At 39.2% G+C, this 24980-nt stretch overlaps 1 protein-coding gene across 2 annotated transcripts in view; it reads right to left on the bottom strand.

Annotated features, from left to right (window-relative positions):
• Positions 1-24980, bottom strand: part of LOC124798517 (synaptic vesicle glycoprotein 2C-like) — a 525025-nt gene that overhangs the window by 176447 nt on the left and 323598 nt on the right. The window lies entirely within an intron of this gene.

Below are 24980 nucleotides of genomic sequence, written 5' to 3'. Positions count from 1 at the left end.
TGCTTTTGGTCTGAAGAAGAAATATGTATGATATGCATGATATGATATGCAAACTCTAGTGACACAGTGGCTTTGCACAACCACACAGACTACCCATCACACCTCCCGCCTCTATCCAAATTCCCATTCATGCCTCAGCCCACTTGGTATTCCCCCAAAACATGAAAGGTGCTGCAGAGCCTTTCCAACCATACTGGAATAGCACCTCAACATCGAATGAAATGGAGGATCCTGCCTGAAATGCAAGCATAGGTGCTTTAATCAAATGAAACTGTATGGTTCCACAGATCTTTGTACAAAGCCACTGTGCCAGGATGGCAAGGTGGTAAGTGCACATGCATAGTTAGCAGGAGACTGGGGTTTGGATCTCAGCCTTGGCACCAATTTTCTTTCATCGCCTCAGTCTGCATGTAAACATCACAGATGTTTGAGTCTTGAAGAGGTCTCTGGAACCACATAATTTCACTTGCAGGAACATGTACTTTGAAGTGTGAGCAATTCTTATGTCTTTCACAAGTAAATACAGTTTAGATCAGCTTTCTTGGTGAAAATTTAAAATAATCTCATTCATGTCATGAATGGGAGAGACGTGGATATCCTGCACCTCTTCTGCTATTAGTATAGATGGTATTTTATGTATAAAATGCACCAGGAAATGAATACCAAATGAAACATACTTTGCAACAGTATACTATTAGCTTGTTCTTCATTCACTCACCATGTGCCACAGATCTCATCAAGAAGGATAGCGTTAAGGGATGTGGAATATCTTAAGATATACATTAACATGAGACAAGTGACACATATAAATTGAATACGTACATTATATCAACAATAAACTACTCCTATTCTGCTTAATATTATTTATGCTTAGTAGGAAAGGCACTACTTTGAAATAAGCTATTGCTTCCTCAGTTGTACTACAGAACTACTGCTTATATCCTACTGATAGCTTACTATTAAGGAGACTGCCTACACTACACTTGTCCATCCTTCCTTTAGAATACTGCTGCGCGGTGTGGGATCCTTACCAGATAGGACTGATGGAGTACATCGAAAAAGTTCAAAAAAGGGCAGCACATTTTGTATTACTGCAAAATATGGGAGAGAGTGTCACTCAAATGATACAGGATTTGGGCTGGACATCATTAAAACAAAGGCATTTTTCGTTGCAGTGGAATCTTCTCACGAAATACCAATCACCAACTTTCCACTTCGAATGCGAAAACATTTTGTTGACACCTACCAACATAGGGAGAAACGATCACCACGATAAAATAAGGTAAATCAGAGCTTGCATGGAAAGATATATGTGTTCATTCCTTCCTCGCACTATACGAGATCGGAATAATAGAGAATTGTGAAGTCAGTTCGATGAACCCTCCGCCAGGCATTTAAATTTGATTTGCAGAGTATCGATGTAGATGTAATATTTCCAAGAATATGTTGGTGTTTTTAGAAGAAAATAATTAGCCATATCTGTAACAACAGAAACTTGTGATTGTGTAAATCACAGTTCAGATGAAATTGACCTTTACAATAATCAATCAAGGAGTAAATGACAAGCCATTTGGGTCAGAATTCCAGTATCATTAAAATGGACTCTGCAAGATGTGCAGTTATATATTTTAACAATATTCTTAGTGCTTGCTTCTGTTGAACAAATACTTTATTTATTTTATGTTCATTGTCCTGAAGACAATTTTGTTAGACAGTGAGGAGTGAAAATATACAAAAATAATACAACACTTATCTTTAGGTCAATTCAATGAGAACTATTTCTCAGAGAAAACATAGTGAACTGGGCTTCTTTTTTTGTTTATTTATAGATTGATTCCACGTAAACTTGTAATCTATTTCAGTCCTAAAGACTTTTAGGCACAGTGTGTAATTTAGTATATCACCGCTAATAACTACTTCTGGCGCTGCTTGTTTGTAATCACATAACATCAGTCTTTGTGATGGAGAGACTTAACCATTAGTTATGAATGTTGTAAGCCTATTTAGTGAGCATCTGACCTTTGATATGTCTGAATTGGATACCTGACAATCATTACAATTTCTGAACCCCTTTAAAAGTCATTGGAAGCTGTATATCAAACTGTGTGAATTCTACATCTACATCTACATTTATACTCCGCAAGCCACCCAACGGTGTGTGGCGGAGGGCACTTTACGTGCCACTGTCATTACCTCCCTTTCCTGTTCCAGTTGCGTATGGTTCGCGGGAAGAATGACTGTCTGAAAGCCTCCGTGCGCGCTCTAATCTCTCTAATTTTACATTCGTGATCTCCTTGGGAGGTATAAGTAGGGGGAAGCAATATATTCGATACCTTATCCAGAAACGCACCCTCTCGAAACCTGGCGAGCAATCTACACCGCGATGCAGAGTGCCTCTCTTGCAGAGTCTGCCACTTGAGTTTATTAAACATCTCCGTAACGCTATCACGGTTACCAAACAACCCTGTGACGAAACGCGCTGCTCTTCTTTGGATCTTCTCTATCTCCTCCGTCAAACCAATCTGGTACGGATCCCACACTGATGAGCAATACTCAAGTATAGGTCGAACGAGTGTTTTGTAAGCCACCTCCTTTGTTGATGGACCACATTTTCCAAGCACTCTCCCAATGAACCTCAACCTGGTACCCGCCTTACCAACAATTAATTTTATATGATCATTCCACTTCAAATCGCTGTGCATGCATACTCCCAGATATTTTACAGAAGTAACTGCTACTAGTGTTTGTTCCGCTATCATATAATCATACAATAAAGGATCCTTCTTTCTATGTATTCGCAATACATTACATTTGTCTATGTTAAGGGACAGTTGCCACTCCCTGCACCAAGTGCCTATCCGCTGCAGATCTTCCTGCATTCCTAAGTGACCAAATTGCTGAGGTCATTGGTTATGTATGTCAAAAATAAGAATGGCCCAATACTGATCCATGCAGTATCCCACATGTTTTGGTCCCACATTCTAAGCTTACTTTCACGCCTGTGTCATAGTAAGTCAATGAGACCCTGTGGTATCTGGTACAAAGGTAAGGCCCCATCCATGCATAAGGGATGACACAACATTTCAGTTTTCCAAGAAGAATTTTGTGATCTGCAAAATTACAAATCATACCAACAGAGAATTTTTCCCATTTAGCTCTGCCAGCACTTTATTTTTGAGACAGTTTATGGCTGTCTCCACAAAGAATTCTTTATAGAAGTCAAAATGAGAAGCAGTTAAGCAATTCTAATAAGAAAAATGAGTCAGTATTCTAGCATACCATCACTCTCCAGAACGGACTGGAAGCAGTCAAATGACTCTAATTAGGGAATCTATTGTAACAGCTGTGATGGCCACACTACTGCAGCTAGAAGCAGGGCTACCCTACGCAGATGGAGCATTGCTGAGAGTCCTCAAAGCGAGTGCAGATCAGTGGAATGCATTGCCCAACAATCCTCAAAGATAAATACTCTGGGAACTGGAAAGATGTCCTGGAAGCTACAGATGAAGCTCTTTATTGGCAATGAGAATTATATGTGGACCACTATGTCAAACTAGTTTCTGTTCAATTTGTAACTTGTGTTAATTTTTGCTTAAGTTAAATATGTGATTTGTAATTTTTATTTGTAAAATTTATGAACTGTATTCTCTCTTTTTTTTCTTTTTTTCTACTTGCAACTTGGAACTTTGGATGTTAGTTGTCACATGACAAATAAATATACCTACTCACAATACAGAGGAGTTGTTGAGTTGCAGACAGGCACACAAAAAAGACCGCTAAACATGTGAGCTTTCAGCCAAAAGGCCTTCTTCTAAAGTAGCAACACACAAACATTCATGAAAACATGATTCATACACAAATGACCACCGTCTTTAGTCACAGAGGCCAGAATGTGAGCAACTGTGCATGATGGGAGGAGTTCTGAGAAAGACGCATTGCTGGGTGATGTCACAGTGGCGCATGGAGCAGCTGAGTCAGGGAGCAGTGGGTAGCAAGGTGACTCCACACTCTGCTACAGCAAAACATGCCAGGAAGTTGGACAGTGTAGAAAACCACAGCTAACATTGACAGCAGCAGCCTCCAGTGGCAAGTTGGGAACAACAGTGGAACTGATGTTGACATCTAGTGGTGAAACCTCTAACATATTCAGCAATGCCACGAGGCTGCAGACTGGCCCCACAGCAGCTACCTAGCAGTGCAACTGGTGAGTTGTAAACAAAGACACATGACCACACTGAACATCAAACATTGCAACTCATGCTAGCATCAATAGATGAGTGGTGATGAACTGCTGGCACATTAGTAAACTACATTACATTATCTTCAGAGCATATCATTTTATGTTACATTTTGCATTACTACGAATAACTGTAAACAGCATTTTCGATATTTTTCAAAGTTTTGCTCTGAAGTACGCTTGTGTGTGCATATTTACATCACTAGGATGATAGCTTGCAGCTGCAGTTCTGATGTACTATAGTGATAATTCTAAATTACAGATTTACATGTTTATTAACATACGAAGTGCATGTTACCTCTGTGAGAAATGGTATATTGACAGTGTGACAACAGAATAGTGTCACAGCATAGAGATAACATTTCCACGCTATTTATTAGTAAGCACATATACGTAACACGTGTAAGTGTTACAAGCATGCAGGGCATACTAACCCCCCCTCCCCCCCTACTTCATGGGGCAGTGGTGCTCCTTTTACTGAATCAGAGATGTTAAGCTGCAAAAGAGGACCCACACACCCCCTACCCCCCACAGTGCGAAACATGTGAGGAAAGGCTGCGGCAGGGCGATGTCTGCCGAAAGTGATGTAGGCAGCTGAGTGGTGGTGGATGCGATGGATGAGACTCCGTAGTCGGAAAGGTGTAGTTAGGATGGGAGAGTGGGGGGGGGGAAGGGGGGGGGGAAGGGGGGGGGAAGGGAGACACCCACAGCTTGGTGCTTGCTGTGTGACTAACAGATTGTAACCAGTGGCGTTAACAGATAAGGAAGCAGACTTGGCAGTGTCATTAATTGTTGCTGGCTCAGGAGCAGCGTTTGAAGAGGGAGGCATGTTAATGGCGTAGCCTTGCATTGTTGCATCCACAGGAGGTATTGTGGGACTAGTGGCAATGTAAGCTGGGACAGTGATGGTGAATGTACCGTCTGCTGAAAAACTGGAGGTAAGTCCTGCCTTGTCAACTTGTGGTGAGAGTGCTTGCACCTGACCACCTGCCTGTGTATGTAGTGGTAATCATGAGATCAGTATCATGTAATGTGATGGATATGTTGTAAGGCAGAAAATCATGGGAGATTCACATGCACTTAGACATTGACTAATGAATGCATAGGAGGGGAGGTGAGAGGGGGGACTGGGAGTGCGTTGTGAAATGTCTGCTAAAGTCCACACTGGTTTAAGCCGCTTCACTGAGACTGTCGTTTGTTAGAATTACAATGTCAAAAGTGTTTGTATCATGCCTTTACATGCTGTATGGTCCTGTAAATGGCGGTTGTAGGTTTAGTTTTATTGTGCCTGCATGTAGCATTACATGAGGACATGTGGTGAGATCTTAATGAAAATAAATTATCTCTGTTATGTGAGGAGAGGGGGTGACATACGGATGTTTTGTATACGTGTGCACAGGCACACAAATAGATCTGGTTAAGTCGTGGTCTGTGGGGACCATTTCATGTGCTGTGAATTCAGCGGGTAGAATGAGGAACTCACAGTATAGTATTCCAGTGAACAATGCTTCGAGGTCATCTTTATGTGCTGTGCAAATGCCCAGGACAACCTATGGAAGGGCCTCCACCCATGATTCTGAGAGGCACAAGAGAGCAGCTTCCGTCGTCCAATGTCAGCGACTATTCCATAAGGCCACTGGTTTGAGGGGTGGAACGCATTTGTGTGGAACTGGTGGCATTCACATAGGTGGCAAGAACTCATAGAACAGTTGGGATTCAAACTGCAGACTCTGGTCTGTCATTAAGGAAGCTGAGCCGCTGAATCTGGCAATCCAAATGTTTATACGCTGTTATGTCGGATAAGGGTGTGGCCTCCACCCATCGTGTCACACAATCTATCATTGACAGAATTTAACGGTAACCGTGTGATTTGGAGAGTGGCCCTATGGTGTCAATGTGGATGTGCTGGACCTCCCCCTTTGAAATCAGGAATTTACCAAAGGGGGCTCTGCATGGTGTCCAGCTTTTGCCTGCTGGCATAGAATGCAAGTCCTGGTCCATGTGGCATAAACCCCTTTTTACTCTTATTCCACGATGAGATGTATGTTAGGGCACACACCTGGATGTGCAAAGTTGTGGAGAAGGTCAAAAATTCTCTTGTGATATGGGTCTTGGGCAACTGGTCAGACCCGTCCATTCGAAACATCACACCAAACTTGTTTTGTCACACTTGGTAGCATGTGCTGTTGCAATTGGAGTCTGGTGTCTGGTTTGTTAAACAAGGTGTGGAGATCTGTGATTGCATGTGTGTGTGTGTGGGGGGGGGGGGGGGGGGGGTATGGGGTCTCCACTCAACATCATCTTGATCTCCACTCAACACCATCTTGAAAGTGACTAACTGCTTCGTATATGGTTACACTTTGCACACAAATTTGCACGATATTTTCTGGGTGTAAGTAAGTTTGTGCACTAAAAGCCTGAACAGCTCAGTGATTCCACCAATCTCTTACCGTAAAGCAGCCCTGATTGCATCATCGCTTGCATCAGACATGATAATTAAGTGTGCGTTGGGCAATGGGTGCATGAAGGTCATGGCGTGTAACAGATGTTCTCTTATTTTGTCGAAGGCCACTCCCATCTGTGATGTCCAATCAAGGTGCCATTCATCAGATGTATTCTTGCCATGCAATGTTTGGGTGAGTGGTAGCGAAGTCTTAGCAGCATGTGGCAATTGGTTCCTGTACAAATTTATGAGCCCCAAAAGCCTATGCAGCTCTTGGTAGTTGTTGGGAGGTTGGAGGAGGCATACCTGGTCACTTCCCTAAGGACCCCTCAGGAGTAGGAAGCACCCCAAATGCATCGATGTGGTGTCCAACAAAGATCACACAGGGTTGCCGAACTTGGCACTTGTCATCGCTTATCATGGCTCTGTGAGAGACCACCTTGTCAAGGCTGATACCTAGGTGATCACTGTCATCTTGATCATTTTCCAAAAAGATTATGACATCATAAAGATATGCATAACAAAAAGGCCAACTGAACAGTAGGCTGTCAATAAATCTTTGCCATGTCGGTGCCCCATTTTTAGTCCATATGGCATGGAGAGGAACTCAAAGAGGCCAAATGGCATGATTATTGCAGTTTTTTTGTACTTCATCTGCCATCAGAATCTGCAGGTATGCTGCTTTGCAATCGACGACAGTGAAAATTTTTGCAAAAATCGTGCAAGTTCGGAACAAGATAGTTGTCAAGGATTGTACGGGCATTGAGGTAGTAGTAGTCACCACATAGGCACTAAGTACAGTTTCTTTTAGGAACTAGTTTAATTGGGGAGGCACAAGCGTTGCCTGATGGCCTGAATGTGCTAGTTCGCAAACGTTTGCCCACCGCAGCTTTAGCTGCTTTGTGTTTGTGGGGAGCTAGATGACGGAGGCAATGACAGACAGGGGAACCTGGTGTGGTTGTAATTGGTGGACTGTACTGTCCCACATGGCACACAGTGTGTGTGTGGTCTAATGGGGGAGTGTGGAGCAAGTCCAGGAAGTGGGGCAGACATGATTCTCTGTTAAAGTTACAGGGCATTTTCTCAGGATCGCACTCAAGTAGGCAGTTGTGACACTTCACTAACCTGAGAAGTGGTCATAGTAGCAGCGCCATGGTGATGATCAGTGTTGTGATGATGAAGGTAATTGAGATGCTGTTAAGCTGTGTGTAGTGATGTGGTGGCGTCCACGATTTCTCTGCAGTTGTTCAATGGTGAGGTGCATGACCTCATTGTCATGATGTAATGATGAGTACAGCCTTTAAGCGTAGCTGGTTGAAAAGTGCTTTGCTTTGTAGCTTCATGTTCAATGGTGTGTCCAGTGGTGGCAGTATGACTGATGGTGTTGTAGTGCCGACGGGTAGTGTATCACTGACCACACCGCAGGTAGACTGCTGGCTGTTCCTCGTAATAGGAGGGCGTGATTAAAATCTGGCAGTAGTTATAAGTGACAGAGGTGGTCAGCTCCCAGGACTGGTTTAGCTGTTTCTGCCACTAGGAACGTTCAAGGTACATGCATATCTGTGCCAAGGTCGAACATGATGCGTTCCAGTTCCAGCAACTGAGATTACAGTGTCACTGGCTGCAATTATAGTGTCATTGGTCATGCACAGCTGTAGAGGTGACAGCGACAGTGCATGAGAGCGCGTGGTAGAGTGATCACATCAGCCCTGGTATCAATGAGGAAATACGTGGGCAGGCGTCTGTCAAGGATGAATAGTCACGGACCATCTGCCCATTGAAACACTACGTCAGTGCTGTTTTGCTGTGATGTGCAGAGGTGTCTTGTTACTGAAGAGTGGCCTCGTGACCTACATCACGACACTGTACTAGTCTGGATAGGCGCAGCTTTGTCAACAGTGCTGTGCATCCTGCCCAAACCAGCTGTGAAACCAGCAATAGCGTCATCATGTGCTGGGTGTCAAAGCAAGCAATGCATTTGGCTGGCGTGGCTTTTGTTTATAAACAGTAGGGGAGGTGGCCAGCTGGGAGGTCGAAAACCTTGCCTGTCGCGGCAGGTGAATGTTGTCTGTCAGGGCTGTGAAAGGCGCTCGGGGTGGTAGAGGCAGGGGACATGGCCCAGTTCGGGTCACTCTGACCATCGTTGGGAGGACTGCAACTGAGCGGAATGTCAAGGCAGCTCAGCCATGATTGTGCAAAATCGGTTTCGGTGCTTGTGTACTGGGTGTTGACTGCAGCTAAGCACTGCTGGTTATTGATTAGGATGCGGTATTGTGATAGTGCCTGCATTCTGTCAGTGAGTCAAAGTTTAAACTCTAGTGATGCCTGCAGATGCACTAGCATTGCTGTCTGGATGTTCTCTAGCAGTTTTTTGAGCCAAAGTGTCCATAGTGCATGATCAGGCAGGAGCACTGGGTCAATAAAATTCGCAGGTGGCGCCAGAGCAAAGACAGCATGCTGATCCCCAAGTAGTCTAGTTGACGACAAGCTGTAGCTGTTGTTCAGGTGTGCATGTTAGTCATTACAGCAGTAGTGTCTTGGCAGTTTCGTATTTGTGAGAAGCCAGAATGTCCAAAAGCATGTGGCACTGTTTCTGAAGTGGTTAAAAAGAGTGGTGAACTTCTCATTGTCCTCAATGATGCCACAACTGACATCAAAACTCAATGAGAGCAGACTACATTGTGGGAGAATTCACATGGAACAATGGGCAGACATTGGTGGATGGTATGATGGTCATCAGTGGTCTGACTGAAAGGTACCATCACGAGGTGGGTGTGGCACTGCGTGGGAGTGTGTGTGTGAGATGGGCAGGAAATGCAGCTTGACAAAGGGCAGTGCATGATGAAGCAGGTCATGTCGCAGCATGGGTGGTGTCACTGTCATGTGGCAATGTGTGTAGAACTCAGATGGCTGTTTGAAGAATGGCTGCGTGTGTGAGTGAAGTTCTGGGGCTGATGCAGTGGGTACGACTTTCCAAATGTAAGATGTCCAAGACAGCAGAAAATGCATGTCAGAGTATGCACAAGGTCTTGGCACTGTACTGAAGAAAGGCATAGTCCATTCATTACCTAGAAGCACTGTTTGTGTCTCATGAAGTTTGTGTGGACATGCAGTTGTTCGCAGTGCAGTTGACACTGGTGTGACATCATTCGAACCGGGAGGAAGTAAAACATATTCTCAGAGTCCATTGTTGGTTTTGCTGCTGAGTGCAGGCAATTCAAATACGAAGACAGTGCCAGGCCGGAAGTGAGATGGTTGTGATGTCCTGCATGGCTTGGATATGAGTGACATCATAGTCTGTCTCGCAGAACTTGCATTTGGTCGCAATAGACGGAACAGGATTTGGAAAATCAGAATGCACAGATACAGAAAGGTGACGTGAACCTTGATTCTATGATCCATTGGCATTTGGATGATAGTATGGAATTATGGACTGATACGCCGCAGGCCATTATTGTTCAACCATAAAGGCACTGTGGGAGGTGTCCATGTGGTTCAAATAGTTAATGCGAGGGTCACAGCACTCATAATCATTAGCACTGTGACATGTGATGTTTTGTGCTCTTCACAAATTGAAGGCACTTAAATTAACATTTGTTGTGGAGGCGAGCAGCCATAGTTTATTGTGACTTCCTGCTGCATTTTTGTCTGAAATACCAGGAAAAGATTCACTTAGTGTCAAACATGAAACGTTTATCAAGAGGAACTCTGTAAATTTGACAAGTATTGTGGTACAGTTTGCTGCTTGGCTTCAGTGGAATTCGAGGTTGGTCCAAAGACATAGCAAAAAATGAAGGCATTGTCGTTACGTCGTTCGGCACTATAGTATCGTCTAAGCCTTGGCAGATATTTTGCGATTTTGCAAACATGATGTTTATGGAATTCATGAGCGCTTGTTGAGAGATATCATCGACACTGGCAAAGAAATTGTAAAGTTGTACTGTTTGTAAAGGCAGCATTCTTGGTGGAATAACCAACGTGGCAGATTTTCAACTTACGAGCAAAATTGCGGTGTGATGCAGAAATTTGGCATCACCACGGTGGGAAATGGGGTTCCAGCAGTGTAATAGCAGAATAGTGACTCAACATAGTGATACATTTCCACACTATTTATTAGTAAGCATAAATACATAACACACGCAAGCATTATGAGCGTACAGAACATACTAACTCCCACAGCTTCGCACAGCAGCAATCCTCATTTATAGACTCATAGATGTTACACCGCCACATCTCAGCGTTTAATGTCAAACTGTGAATGTTGAAGTCAGTGATTTATTTTGATAACCTGTATTTAATCATGATAATTGTTTTGTCAATTTGGGTTAATTGGAATGGAACGGTGAAAGCTTATTTAATTAATTGCTGATCAGGAAGAGTTTGGGTTACCACGGATTCTTTAATAGTAACTCCTAGTAAATTATAATTAATCACAAGTCTTATGAGCCAGAGCAAGAGGTAAAAGACATTGTAGCTGGAAAAAAGGAAGTGGTGCTGGAAGGTAAGGATGATTCAGAAGTCAGTGTTTGCAGTCTATTAGCTGACAGTCCATTAGGTTGTTCTACCAATACCCCAAAGACACCAATGAAATCGGCGAGAGACAAACCAGACACTGACGGGGGTCAGCCACAAATAATGTTGGCAGTGATGGGAAAGACAATGCAAGAAATATCAAAAGAAAACATGTAAAAGAAGTCGTGAGAAAAATGAAGAAAGATGGTGTAAAACCCAACAGAGCTTACATCAAATGAACCAGAAGAATGAAAAAAAAAAAGCAAAAGAAATGTTGAAGGTAAAAAGAAAGAAACCAAAGAAAGCATAGAGAAGGCATTACAAGAAAATCTGAAGGGGTTCCAGGAACAAATGAAGAGACACTTAGATGAAAGAGATAGCAAACACAGCAGAACACAGACCAACTCTGAGAAGATAATTCTAGGATGAGAATGCAGATAACAGGAAAATCTAAGGAACATGTTGTGGAAGACTGAAATACAAGTGAAGATTCAAGAAGTCAAGACATGTTATGACCAACAGATTGAAGATATAACAGAGATGCCACAAGAATGCAAAATCACTATTACAAAACTAGTAACTGAGGAATTTGAATTGGATTTGGATTTAGGGGAAGAAATAGCAGCACAGAGGCAGGATGATGATCAATAAATCAAGCAAAAGATCAGCCATTTGCAAGAAGGTACACATGAACAGGAGAATAAAACTAAAGAAACTGATGGGAAGATTAACAATGAAACTTTGATAGTAGAGGAAGACAGTGTCATTAAGATAACAGATAATTTGTAATTTTATTTATCCTGTAGATCATACATTGTGTGCAGAGATGCACATGATGATATAGGACAAGTCAAAAATGAAGAGGTGGTGATACATGGTTAAAATGAATATGACACACACGTCTGCATTGAAGTGTTCAGGTTTACATACAAAGTACAGAACATGGACAGAACAAGTAACATGAAAATTCAAAAGTATACATAAAAAATGGAAATACAAAAGTACTATATACATTTACTGTTCATTACTAAAGTAAGACACTAAAAGTGACACACTTCTGTATTATGGTGTTCGGGTTTACATACAAAGTACATAACATGGACAGAATGAATAACATGGAAATTTAAAAGTAGACATTAAAAATGAGGAGTAAACCCGCTTCTATATTATGAAGTTTAGGTTTGCATACAAATGCGTAGATCATGGACAGAAAAGTAATAATTTAAACAGAGTTATATTGTGTATAAGATGATGAGCTTTTAAGTAGAAATTAGAATTTTGTGTTAAGAACTGCAGCAAGGGAATAAAAACAGTGATTTAATAAAATTTGTTCCAGTTTTGTTCTCATTACATTCAGATTATTAATTGTCTTGATTTATGATTGGAGACAGTTGTAAATTTTTATGCCCATATATTTAACAAGGTCAGCATATAATTTGCTGCTGTAAGCTATAATTTTTACCTGAGCTTTGTTTCTAGTATCATGAGCTTGGCAGTCTAGATTTTTCTATAGGGTTCATAAATGATGAGCTATAAAACAAACCAGTTCCATTTATTTTAATTATAATTTATTTTATTTCTTTATTTATTCATCTGTAGACAATAAATATTGATGGATGTTGTCCAAAAGTACATGTAAATTTATGGGAAACAATCTGTGCATAAGGAACATACAAAATTTTACATTAAGTAGTACAAAGAATAATACATACAAAATTGTACAAAGAATAATACTTGGTCATACCAGACACAGTAAAACAACTTTTTATACATATATACTAACAGTACTGTAACTGCTTAGTCTGTTTGCCCTAAGGCTTTACTTTTGTCTTCCCTGAACAGGAAGCCCTTATATTCACTACAATAATTCAGTAAAGATTTTACCACACTCAACAGCTGTCCATCAGATTTCAAAAATTAACAGAAACATTAGGGGATGAAAAAACACTAGCGGAATTATGTATTGGCCTAAATAGTCATTTACTGAGTAAAAACACTGCTCAAGTAGAAAATCTTTAAATTCTACTTTAAATCTGTTTTCATCTTCTAACTTTCTAATGTTGGCTGGCAGTATGTTGTAGAGTTTTGTACCCATATGGTTCACATGCCTTTGTGTGTGTGTTCTTTTTGTTCGCTGAGTATGGAGTGCTGTGCTATTTATATATATACAGGGTGGTCCATTGATAGTGACTGGCCCAAATATCTCACGAAATAAGCATCAATCGAAAAAACTAGAAAGAACGAAACTCGTCTAGCTTGAAGGGGGAAACCATATACTGCTATGGTTGGCTCGCTAGATGGCACTGTCACAGGTCAAACATATCAACCGTGTTTTTTTAAATAGGAATCCCCATTTTTTATTACATATTGTTTAGTATGTAAAGAAATATGAATGTTTTAGTTGGACCACTTTTTTCGCTTTGTGATAGATAGCGCTGTAATAGTCACAAACCTGTAAGTACATGGTATCACATAACATTCCGCCAGTGTGGACGGTGTTTTCTTCGTGATACATTATCCCTGTTAAAATGGACCGTTTACCAATTGCGGAAAAGGTCGATATCGTGTTGATGTATGGCTATTGTGATCAAAATACCCAATGGGCGTGTGCTATGTACACTGCTTGGTATCCTGGATGACATCGTCCAAGTGTTTGGACCGTTTGCTGGATAGTTACATTATTTAAGGAAACAGGAAGTGTTCAGCCACATGTGAAACGTCAACCATGACTTACAACAAATGATGATGCCCAAGTAGGTGTTTTAGCTGCTATCGCGGCTAATCCGCACATCAGTAGCAGACAAATTGCGCGAGAATTGGGAATCTCAAAAACGTCGGTGTTGAAAATGATACATCAACATCAATTGCACCCATACCATATTTCTATGCACCAGGAATTGCATGGCGAAGACTTTGAACATCGTTCCACTGGGCACAAGAGAAATTACAGGACGATGAGAGATTTTTTGCACGCGTTCTATTTAGTGATGAAGCGTCATTCACCAACAGCGATAACGTAACTGGCATAATATGCACTACTAGGTAACGGAAAATCCACAATGGCTGCGACAAGTGGAACATCGGCGACCTTGGCGGGTTAATGTATGGTGCGGCATTATGGGAGGAAGGATAATTGGCCCCCATTTTATCGATGGCAATCTAAATTGTGCAATGTATGCTGATTTCCTATGTAATGTTCTACCGATGTTACTACAAGATGTTTCACTGCATAACAGAATGGCAATGTACTTCCAAAATGATGGATGTCCGGCATATAGCTCGCACACGGTCAAAGCGGTACTGAATAGCATATTTCATGACAGGTGGATTGGTCATCAAAGCACCATACCATGGCCTGCACGTTCACCGGATCTGACGTCTCCGGATTTCTTTCTATGGGCAAAGTTGAAGGATATTTGCTATCGTGATCCACCGACAACGCCTGACAGCATGCATCAGCACATTGTCAACAACGAACTACTTCTGTTGAGAGGAATGTCGTTACATGTATTGTCAAATGCACTGAAGTTGACAGACATCATTTTGAGCATTTATTGCAGTAATGTGGTATTTACAGCTAATCACGCTGTAACAGCATGCATTCTCAGAAATGATAAGTTTACAAAGGTACATGTATCCCACTGGAACAACCGGAATAAAATTTAAAAAACCTACCTGTTACCAACTGTTTGTATAAAATTGTGACTATTACAGCGCCATCTATCACAAAGCGAAAAAAGTGGTCCAACTAAAACATTCATATTTCTTTACGTACTACACGAATATGTAATAAAAAATGGGGGTTCCTATTTACAAAAACACTGTTGATATCCGTTTGATCTGTGGCAGTGCCATCTAGTGGGGCAACCATAGCACCATCTGGTTTCCCCCTTCAAACTAGACAAGTTTTGGTCTTTGTAGTTTTTTCGTTTGATGCTTATTTCATGAGATATTTGGCCTGGTCATGATCAATGGACCACCCTGTGTGTGTGTGTGTGTGTGTGTGTGTGTGTGTGTGTGTGTGTGAGAGAGAGAGAGAGAGAGAGAGAGAGAGAGAGAGAGAGAGAGAGAGAGAGAGAACTTTAAGCTTGTTGAATAAGGGTTTGCATTGTGTCTGTGGATGACTGTAACAAAAAGATTTGTTTTAGACGGCAAGTGGTCGAACCCCAAAATATTATTCCGTATGTTGCAAGAGACTGAATATATCCAAAACATGCCATGCTGGCACCCTCTGAAGTACAAACATTTGCAATAATTCTAAGAGCAAAACAAGCTGAGTTAAGTTTCTGCACAAGTTTCATCACACAATCATTAATATTAAAGATTTTCATCTACATGAATCCCCAGCAATTTTGTTGCTGCCACTCTGTCTATGGCCTTGTCACCCAACAACAGATCAAGATTTACAAATTGACATATTTTCCCAGACTACATACAATTAATTTTATTTGCATTTAATGTCAATCGGTTTGCATTGAACCAAGTGTGGACATTCTTTATTACTTGATCAGTAGTTGTTCGCAGCGTTTGCTTTGGTGCACCTATTATCGCACTAGTGACATCTGCAAATAGTATGGCCTTTGTTGCCCCATCTAAGGTGTGAAAGTCATTTATGTAGACAAGGAACAATTAGGGACCTAGAATACTGCCTTGCAGCACTCCTATTTCCACTTTTTTTGCACCTGATACTAAATTTATTTTGTGGTGGGAGTAATCTGACATCAGTCCTAATGGAGGGTTGAAAAACAAGACAGATGAAGTTACTGTATGCCTAGAAGATGTGATAAATTCTGAATTATAGATGTTCTGTGCCTCTCTGAGCACCACTTAATCACAGAGCTGGAGAAGTTAAATATCAGGGATTACAGACTTTCATCATTTTCATGTAGAGTTAACATGGAAAAAGGACAAGCTGCAACAAAATGAAAAACTGAGACACAAAGAAAAAAACATTGAACAAATAGTTTTTTTGTTGATCAGAACCTAGTAACATTTGTTTGTGAGTTGTTACGACAGAATGGGTTCCATTAGATTACGCTGAGACATCAATGTTAGTTCAGTATAATGCTCCTCTAGAAAACTTTCAGCTATTTATGAGAAATCTAGATTCATTATTGAGCTACCTGTCAGACAAGAAGAAACAGACAGTAGTTTGTGAAGATTTCAATGCAGATTTATTAAAAGATTCGGAGAGGAAAAATGAACTAGAATTATTATTTGAGGGTTTCAATCTAACTTCAGTAGTCTATTTTCCAGCTTGAGTGCAGCAAAATAGTAAGACACTGACTGATAAAAATTTTATAATTGTAGGTCAGACTGAACCAATTAATGTGTACCCAATTGCAAATGGACTATCTGATCATGGTGCACAATTAATGGAAATAAACAATATGACATCTTAAAACCCTGAGACACGTTCAAACAAAGCAGTGAGGCTTATTAAAGCAAACAGGATTCAATGTTTTAAGAATAAGTTAAAAGAGGTGGTATAGGATGAGGTATACACTGATGAGCCAAAACATTACGACCACCTGCTTTATAGCTTGTTTTTCCACCTTTTGAATGAAATAAATCACTGATTCTGCATATCACAAACCTGACAGTTTGTTGGTAGGATTGTGGATGTACGTGGCATTAGATGCCTATGCAAAGGTCATGTAATTTGTGTAAATAATAGGCCGTTATTATACGAGGTGATGGCGCATGATAGCGACCCAGGTGGGTTCCATAAGATTTACACTGAGACATCAACGTTAGTTCAGTATAGTGCTCCTCAAACAACTGTGGCATGGTTCTGGCTCCAAGACATAGACAATTGTACTGCTGAAAGTTGACATCGGCGTCAGGGAAGGCATCAAGCAGGAAGAGGTGCAGGTGGTTCGCAGTTGTCAGCGTGTCTTTGATTAGTACCACAGGTCTCATGCAAGCACAGGAGAATGTCTCCCATAGCATAATACTGCTCCCAGCAACCTGATTCCGTGGCGCGCTGCACATTTTGAGCCGCCATTCACCTCGATGACAGCATTTGTGGAGACGACTATCGACCTAGTGTAGAAAAAAACATGTGATTCATCCTAATGAAATGTTTCCATTGATTGACATATTTGATTGTGTTTATTTATTTATTTATTATTAGTCCCGTAGATCAAATCAGTACAATGGCTTGTACAACTGATATGGGATAAGTCAATACAAATATACAGTTTACAGGAGTCTAAAATAGTAAACAAGAACACAGAAGAATGTTTATTTTACATTACCTACAAAATTATGTTACTTAAAGTTACAGCTTTACATAGAATTGTTACATGATGTGACAAAACTGACTTAACAACATTCAGCTTTGATACATTATCATGCACTAAAACAATTTTGATTCCAAATATTCCTGGATGGTATAAAAGCAGTCTTTTATTAAAAGAGATTTCACTGTCTGTTTGAATTTATTTATTTCTTGGATTTCTTGTATAGAAGTTGGAAGATGATTATATAATTTTATTCCCATGCACTTGACACCATCACTGTACAGTTTTGTTGAGTGGGGAAGTATTCTTAGAGAGGTTTTTGATCTTGTGTCATAATCGTGGTAATTCATATTTTTGCTAATTTTGTTGATACTTTTTTTGGTAAAGAATAATAATTCTAGTATGTATTGGCATGGGACGGGCAAAATATTTAGTTTCTTAAATAATGGTTTACTAGTGTGTCTGTTTTTTGAACATAATTGTTCTGACCATCTTCTTTTGCAGTTTGAATATCTTAATTGATTCAGAATTTTGGCCCCAGAAGATGATTCCATAGTTAAGTACAGAGTGAAAGAGTGCATGGTACATTGTGGTTAGGGTACTTGTGTTAGTGATGTTCCTTATTGATCTAATCATGAAGCATACTTTACTAAGTTTTGTGCTGGTAACGTCAATGTGCCTTTTCCATGTGAGTGGATCAGTAATAGTGACCCCCAAAAATTTTATTTCATTTTCAAGTTTAACATTATTTTTTTCCAGTGATATAGTTGGTAGTAATGGATTTCTGTTTTGGGCAGTGTGAAAGGTTATTCCAATTGTCTTTTTTGCATTAAGCAGCAGCCTGTTACTTTGAAGCCATCGACTTATTTGATCTGTGGTCCTATCTATATTAGACTGGAGAATTTGTTCAGGCGCAGATATGAGTATAGAGGTGTCGTCAGCAAATAAAAGGGTTTTTGTGTTTGGTAGGCTGTGAGGAAGGTCATTTACGTAAAGTAAGAATAGCAAGGGGCCCAGGACGGAGCCTTGGGGAACGCCTTGCTTTATGGTATGTATGGAGGAATGTACAGTGCTAGCTGAACCTGAGAGCTTAGTTTCATTTAATTCGACATACTGCTGTCGATCTTCCAGATAGCTTTTAAACCAGTCATAGGCATTTCCTCTTATTCCATAGGAATGCATCTTTTGCAGAAGTATACTATGATTAACCATGTCGAATGCCTTTGTTAGATCTAGGAAGATACCTATGGCTGGGAGTTTTTTGTCCACAAGCTCCAGTGCATGATCTAGAAATTCTTGTATTGCATCAGTTGTAGCTTTCTTACTTTGGAAGCCGAACTGAGCAGGTGACAGGATATTTTCTTTGTCTAGAAAGGACATGATTCTGGTGGCCATTATATATTCAAATACTTTACCAAAAGTTGAAAGCAGTGCAATAGGTCGATAATTACTGGGATCCTCTTTGCTTCCTTTTTTATGGACAGGTATAATTTTTGCAATTTTGAGCATACCAGGAAATGTACGATTCAGGAATGAGAAGTTTATTATGTGGACTAGGGGTTTACTGATAAAGTTACTGCAATTATGAAGGAGGAAGCATGGGATTTGATCTTGTCCAGCAGATGATTTTTTTTTTTTAATTTTGCTATGAAGTGTCTTTTCTATTTCAATTTCAGATGTAGGCCTTATAAATATAGTCTCAGAGCATAAGTTTGGTTCTAGTTGTAAGGGACAGCTATTTTTAAGATGGTTAGCCAGGTTTTCTACTGTTTCTGTAAAGTAGTTATTGAATTCCTCTGCTGTTTCTTTCCCACTGGAGACTAATTTTCCATTTATTTTTAAGCTAATATCACTTTGTAGCTGTTTTCCTCTGTTAGTATTCATATTAATAAGTTGCCACATGCTTTTGCTCTTATTTGATGGCAATTTGAGGTAGTTATCATTCTGTAGCTTTTTGGCTGCATTTACTACATTCCTTAATATCTTTTTATATAGAGTAAAGTATGACTTAAATGCTTCACTACTGTCTAGTTTGGATTTGCTCATGTAAAAAAGTTCTCTTTTTCTCTGTGATGATCTAATGATTCCTGGGGTGATCCAGCTGGAGAGTTTTCTATCTTTGTTGATACATTTCGTTTGTAAGGGAAAGTGGCAATTAAAATAATTACAGAAAATATCCAAGAATGCTTCATATTTGCTGTCTATTGTTTGAGCCTCATATACATTTTGCCAGTTTTCATTTTGTATATCAAAGAGGAAAGTATGCATGTGGGTTTTATTGAAGTTTCTCCTCTGTACAGTGATTTTATTGTGTTTGTGACTTATTTTGCAACCAGACCTGCATAATTAATGCATTGTAGTCTGAAAATCCTAGTTTGACGGAGGATACAGTACAATTTATATTGCTTGCTACTTGATCCAGACAAGTGGTACTGTGATTTGTTATCCTGGTTGGAGTGTTAACCATTAGGTCTAGGTTGTAGCTGTTCATAAAATTTTTAATGCTTAGATGGCTAGAGATTTCCGAGAGAAAATCTATATTATAGTCATCACATATTAGAACACTATATGATTTTCTTTTACTTAGATTTTCTATTACTGGTGCTAGATTTTTGTAGAAAGTCCCTATGTTACCAGAGGGTGACCTGTAAAGTGCTATTATATAAACATTTAGATCTGTAAGCTCTACACCTGACAGTTCTATATCTTTTTCAATACTATACGAATTGCAAATATCAAGAGGTGTAGCAGTAAAGTTGTCTTTTACAAATATGCAACTACCTCCACCTTTGTAAGATGTTCTTGAGAAGTGACCTACGAGTTTAAAATTTGATATCACAACACTTTCTATTTGAAAAGACCTCATGAAATGTTCATTAATACATAATATCTGTGTATCTGACAGTTCACTTGCACTTGATAACAAAATTTCTAATTCATTAAGTTTGGTTTTGAGCCCTTGTACATTATGGATGTATACTTTTAGATCAAGAATTTTTTGTTTAATTTTTTTACACATTGGTGAGGAGGTTCAGACTTTACCTTATTTACTACAATTTGCTGATGGAGTCCTTTGCAAGTTTTATGGTGTATCTTTAACTTGTTTGATGATGCTATCTTTAACTTGTTTGGTAATGCTAAGTTTTTTTCTTTTCTCAGAGGGGGATGGAAAAAATCCTCCTTCTTGGGTATATTCCGCCTTGATCTTAAATTAACTCTTACAGGTGTAGCTGCTGCAGTCCTTTGTGGATCTTCTGATGTCTCCTCTTTCCTGCTTTCTTCGTTCTTGTCGAATTTGCTTTCCTCATGTTTGCTTGTAAGTCTTTGAGGAAGCTGATAGACTGATCTATTTCGTAATAGTCTTTCTCTAATTATTTCACTGATGTGATCGCACATAACACTTTTTCCGTCGTAATTAAGGTGCATTCCGTGTTTGGTGTGTAGGTTTCGATGTAGTTTACTTACGTCCAGTACATCGCACTTTGCGTATTCTGCACACAATTTCTTAACTTTGATGTTAGTTTTCCTAATTTCTTTATTATTAACACACGATCTGTAAATTAGGTCGTGTCTATGAGGCACAGTGGCTACTATTGTGTTCCTAGATTTATTCACTTCTAGAAAGTTCTGTAGCGTTTTAATGCAGGCATCGGCTTCATTTTTAGCTATGTCATTCGAACCCACTATACATACTATAAAGTCATTATCCTGTATTGTGTTTATCTGAAGATCAGTGTCTACGACATGGTGTGTTCCCGCTCCAGGTTTCACTATGCTAGTCACTGCCGTTTCTCGATTTTTCTCTCGGTGCTTGCTTGATAGCTTTCTGCCGTGGCTGTCGGCAAGCAAGAGAATACCACACTTTTTCCTTAATGATACATGTTTGCCCTTACCACTGTTTCCAAGTTTACTGTTGGTGCCCGGATTGCAGGTTTTTACAACGTCATGATCAGTTGTACACTCGTTATGACACAAGACATCATATTTGTTTTTTTTCTAAGAAAGTAACACTTTAACAGTTTTCGTGATTTGAAACCGAACTTTTTGCGACACTGCTATCCACTCGGATTTTTTATCACGTGTATCTTGTTTCACTCCACACGAATTTTCCACTGTTTGTACTTCGCCGATTTCTTTCTTCAGTCCAGCTAATTCCCTTTTTAAATTATTGACTATGAATTGTAGGCTTGAAATTCGTTCGTTTAGGGTTGTAATTTCAGCTTTACAATTTTCACAGGTTTCTTTTTAACTACATAACTATAACTATTTCTCGTGTTAAAATTAGCGACTTCCACACTCGTGGCCATCTTGTATCCAAAATGTGTAGATCATGATACTATCAAATTCAAGTTTTATGGAATTGATGGCTTAACATACATGTGGTCTGAACCATACTTGATGAACAGAATGCAAAAGGTTGTGCTGAATAATTCAGACAACATAAGATGGGTAGAAAATTTTAGTGATTGGTGTGAAATCACAAAGGAAGACCCACAGGGTTCAATTGTGTGTCCACTCCTGTTCCTTATATATGTGAATGACAAGCAAAACTGGTAGTTTTTGAAGGTGATACTAGTGTTGTAATAAATACCATTAGAGAGAAAGTAACAGAAGATTTAGTAAATGGTAGTTTCCAAAGATTTATTAAACTTTCTCTGAAAATGGACTTTCCATAAATTTTGAAAAAACGCACTACACTCATTTCTGTACAACAAATATAGTTATACCAATAATTGATGTAGCACACGCGTAGGAGTCAGTAAGTAGGGTAGAATGCTTCAAACTTTTGATGTACATATTGATGAAAACTTGGAAGAAGCATGTTACTTAGCTTCTCAAACAATTATGTTCAGTTACTTTTGCTCTAACAAACACATCAGTCTCCTGACATATTTTTCATATTATCACTCAGTAATGTCATACAGAATAATTTTCTGGGATACCCATCATTTAGAAAGAAAGTACTGCTCGCACACAAGGGGGCAGTAAAATTAATATGGGTATTCACCCAGAGAAGTCATCTAGGTGCCTCTTCAAGGAGCTAGGAACTTTAACTGTGCCTTCACAACACACATTTTTGCAAGTGAAATTCATCATAATCAATTTGAGAAGAACAGTGATGTATGTACATACATACATACATACAACACTAGAGGTGAAAAATGGTCTTTATTATCCATTGTTAAATATGTCAGTGGCTGAGAAAGGAGTTCAATATGCAACAAGAAAAATTTTTGATCATTTGCCCAATAACATAAAAAGTCTGTCAGGCAGCGAAGTGAGGTTTAAATCTAATTTAAAATCATTTCTCCTGGACAACTCCTATTTTCTTAATAAATTTCTACTTAAAAGCTGATAGCCAGAAAAAACCTTGCTTTTAAGTGTAGTTGCACGAGTAGGAAGAAAATGATTGTGTGTTCACTGATGTCACCAGTAATTATGACATATCCCGTCAACTGATACATTCCCCATCATTTTGATAAAAGAATTGTTCAAATGACCTTCAGAACATATAACTAACTAACTAACTTGCAATATTAGTAACAACTGTTCAAATACAGAAACAAACTATTGTAGAATGAGCACTCATTCCTTCTGAACTTATTTCTGCTCAACCACATTAGTTACAGATTTATATAATTAATTGCAGAACAAACCTGTGTAAAATAATTATTACTTTTTGCTAAGAGAGGTTTTTATTTCTTTTAATGTACAACAAATTTGTGTAAAACTTTTACTAATTTTCACTACCACATGTTAAATTTTGTGTAATATGTTTGTAGAGACAGCTGTAATGAAACAAACCTTTAGAACACTTTCTTTTACTATTAACAAAGAGATAAATATCACATCATTTTATTCACATTGTCTACAGTTACAAATTTAGACCAAATCAGGTATACAAACAAACAATAACAATTTTAAAAATTTTTATTGGCTGAGACCCAGTAACTGTGCATTATTTAGTTGCGTTATTCAGTTGCACAAAATTATTGTCTAGTTGACCATGGTTTCGACTACACTAAGGCAGTCTTCACCAGGATAGAAATTACGTAGGATTACCTAGAAAATATAATGACATGGCTTGAAATACAATATACTTAATAGGAGTACTTCCATGAATTGTACAAACAGAGTGTACTTACATCCAATCGCTCCATGTGTGAAAAACGTCTGAGCAAAAGTGCTCGTCAAATAGAAAATGTCACAAAAATAAAAACTAAAATGTAAAGATGTAACATGTTTGTCAACTGTATAAAAAATTCCAGGGAAATACAATGGCAGCTGCGAGGTTGTTTAGGGTCAAGAACTGCAGCAACCTAGCCACTATCGTTAGACTAAACAGTTAACAGGCAAGGCAGCAACGAGGTGGACACGAAAACAGATTTGCGCCATCTAGCAAGAAGTAACTGAATTACAAACAACAGCAAATGAGGCATTGCAAAGACAATTTTAAACATAACAGGTAACGAACAGGAACCAGTGTATAAAGTTACAACAGAATGTGACAGTCTTTTTTACAAAAGAAAGTATGGCTCAAATAATGTACAGAGGATACATGAAAATGGAAGGGAAAACGATGTTCAAGAGACTACATTGAGGAGAGTATTGCCATTCAGACCATTTTTAATTAGCAGCTCTATACCTTGAAAATAGTTTTTGTTGCATAATTGCAACTGTTTGTTAAGAATGAGACTATCTTTCAAAGATGTGTGTTTAAAAACTTCTAGCTTTTCTAAGAGGTTAAGCCTAAAGCCTTTTTTTCTCAGAGTGCAAGATCTGGATGTCTTTTACATCTAATAGGTTTAGATCCTGTGATTAACAAATAATCAGCAAAAGTTGAATTGTGAATATTGGTGCCGTTTTTGCCTAGAAGGTGTTCCTTAAATATTATCAAAATAGCTCAGCCTGTTTGCCCCATGTAATAGGCGGGACAATTGCCACAAATAATTTTATAAACACCAGAATTTTGCAAAGGGGAAAGCATAGGTTTCAAGTTATGTATGATGTTACTTTTTTAAGAATTGTTAGTGGAGAAGGCAACTCTACAGTTGTATTTATTTTGAAACAGATGTTGTATCCTGTAAGAAACTGGACCCAGAAATGGTATAGAGAAAAACTTTTTCTTTTCATTAGGTTCATTATTAGAAAGGTCTAGGGTGGTGATCTCTTATTGGTTTTCCTACTAAAAATATTATCTACTATAGAAGGGCCATATCCATTATTGACAGCTGACCATTTGTTAATCACAGGACATAATACTACAGATGTAAAAGACATCCAGATCCTGCACTCAGAGAAAAAAAGGCTTTAGGCTTCACATCTTAGAAGAGCTAAAAATTTTTAAACATTTTTTTTTTTTTAAATTTTGAAACTTCCTGGAAGATTAAAACTGTGTGCTGGACCACGACTCGAACTCGGGACCTTTGCCTTTCACGGTCAAGTGATCTACCAACTGAGCTACCCAAGCATGACTGACAACCTGACCTCACAGTTTCAATTCGGCCAGTACCTGGGTAGCTCAGATGGTAGAGCACTTGCC

The sequence above is a fragment of the Schistocerca piceifrons genome, chromosome 5, assembly GCF_021461385.2.
Source record: "Schistocerca piceifrons isolate TAMUIC-IGC-003096 chromosome 5, iqSchPice1.1, whole genome shotgun sequence".
Taxonomy (NCBI): Eukaryota; Metazoa; Arthropoda; class Insecta; order Orthoptera; family Acrididae; genus Schistocerca; species Schistocerca piceifrons.
This window is presented reverse-complemented; position numbering and strand designations above follow the sequence as displayed.